Here is a 2,212-nt window from a genome sequence, read left to right as displayed (position 1 = left end):
CTTGGGCTCTTAGGGTCAACATTCCTCCACCCATACCCTCCCCGCCCCACTGACACTTGTATTTACTGTACTCATCAGACTAACTACTGCCTGTGAGGGGCAGGGGCAGATGCTATATCTCTGTTTTCATGCTGTGCAAAGACATGACTAGTTCAAGGTCACTCAGAACCCACTGTCAGTGCCAACCTTGTACCTGGAGCCTCTGGGGAAACAGATGCACTGTGCACGGGGGCTGCTCCTGTTGGCTGAGGAGACACCCTCCTTGTCTTCCTTCTGAGGGTTGCAGAATCCAAACGTCAGTCTTGGGCAAGAGATCCATGTTTCCTGGGAAGCTCCACATAGGGAGGAGAACACTGACCTTGTTGTAGCTCACCTGTGCCTTGCCTCAGTCCCTGCTGAGCCCACTGATGGATGGTAAGGTGATCAGGATGCCTCTATGTGATTCCTTATGGAAGGGAATACCCTGAGCTTCTTGGCCCCAAGACTAAACTCTAGGACAATTTCCACTTTGCTCTCCTATTCTTCGTTTTGAGGGGTGGGGATGGGGGCTTCCAGCTAAAGCCCTGAGTGGAGGGTTAGAGCTGTGTGACTTTGGCCAGCCCAGAGCTGTTCCTCACACATGCTTCCTATGGGCACCTCATTAGTAGCAGTGAGTTCCTGCATTCTTGCTGCTCTGATAGGACCTGGGTTTCCATCCACAGGGAGAGGCTGAGACCCTGGCCAGGAGGCAGGAAAGTTACCAGCACCCTGAGCCTCTCAGGAACCCAGGTATTTTAGGAGCTGGCTATCCCTGATTTCAGATGCTACTAACTGTCGGGACTCTCAAGCTGTGGGGGTCATCCCTGCTTCAGCTAATCCCATTATGCAGATGGAGAAAATGAGGCTGGGCACAAACAGTTGCTTAAACAAATCTAGGCCTCATGCTAATGCAGGGAATGGTGCTGAGTCAGTCCAGCTTCCTGCTGAGTACCTGACAGGGGTGGTGGGGTGAAGGCAGGGTGGAGGGTTGGGGAGTGGAACTGAAGCTCCTCTGGCCAGTGATGACTTTGATCAGGCAAGGACAATCTCAGAGACCTGGGCTCTCCCCCTCACCCAGTGCAATGTCACATGCAGGCTTCCTGTGGGCTGGGACCACTCACCTTCCCTGGCTCTCCTCCCAGGTCCCTATTGTGCCCACAAGCGGACAAGCCAGGCTCAGGTCCACTGGGCGAACATCTATCTGCCTGATGTTGGCCAGCATTCCCATGAGGCCACAGCCAGATGTTACCTAACTCTGTGCAGAAGGAAGCTAGGAAGCCAGAGCATCCTGGAAAGTAGCCAGGAGTGGGGCTAGGCAGATGGTGACCTAGAGGACCAAGTTTGAGCTTCAGAAATCCTGGGGCAAAGGGTAGGGGGCACTGTCCTTCAGTGGAAGCCATATACCCTTGTGGTTTGCACGTGTTGCCCACACTGCCACCACCCTCACCACACACAGCTTCATCATGAAAATTAATTCTTTTGGAATAACAGCCCTTTTCTGATTCCCCTTGAGACCTGGGGAAACTCGGGATGCCATAGGAGCTGGGCTTGGGCTTCTGCCTTGTGAGAAGGAAGCCACTGGACTGGGGTCACTGTCCCTTCTTCCCTGTCCCTAGCCTGGGATTTCTTTTCTCTCCTCTCTCTGATAGCTCGGAAGCAAGCAGAACAATGGCTTCTTCAGAGAAAAGGCCATTTCCTGCTGGCAGTGTGCACACTTCACTCCAAGTCCCAGAGCTTCTGTAAAGAGGCACCCTCCTCCCTGAGCCCAGATCTCCTTTAGTGCTATAGGCTCAGTAGGACAAAGGCAACACCTGGATCTGTCCCCGGGTCAGCTCTGACAGGTTTGGCCTAATCTCTGCTATCTGAGAGAAGAGGATGTCTAGGGAGGAAGAATGTTCTCATTTCCAGGTAGAGGAAGAGGTTCATGGTCCCCAGCCTTGCCAAGGGTCTCTGAAATAGGGTGGGGTGGGGCAGGACGGACAGAGGTGACTTCTTGGCTTCCCTCATCCATCTCTGAATCTGCTCTTCTTGGAGGAGTTGGGATGACAGTAAGGAGACACCTGAGCAAATGGAAAGAGGTGTCTGAGACAACATTCCAGTACTACCTCTGGTGCTTTCATCAGCCAAAGGAAACCAGGAGTGGAGAGAACCACAGGTAGATTGGCTGTGTCCTGGATTCCACTTGGAGAGTGGT

This window comes from Bubalus kerabau, chromosome 8, assembly GCF_029407905.1.
Source record: "Bubalus kerabau isolate K-KA32 ecotype Philippines breed swamp buffalo chromosome 8, PCC_UOA_SB_1v2, whole genome shotgun sequence".
Classification (NCBI taxonomy): domain Eukaryota; kingdom Metazoa; phylum Chordata; class Mammalia; order Artiodactyla; family Bovidae; genus Bubalus; species Bubalus kerabau.
This window is presented reverse-complemented; position numbering follows the sequence as displayed.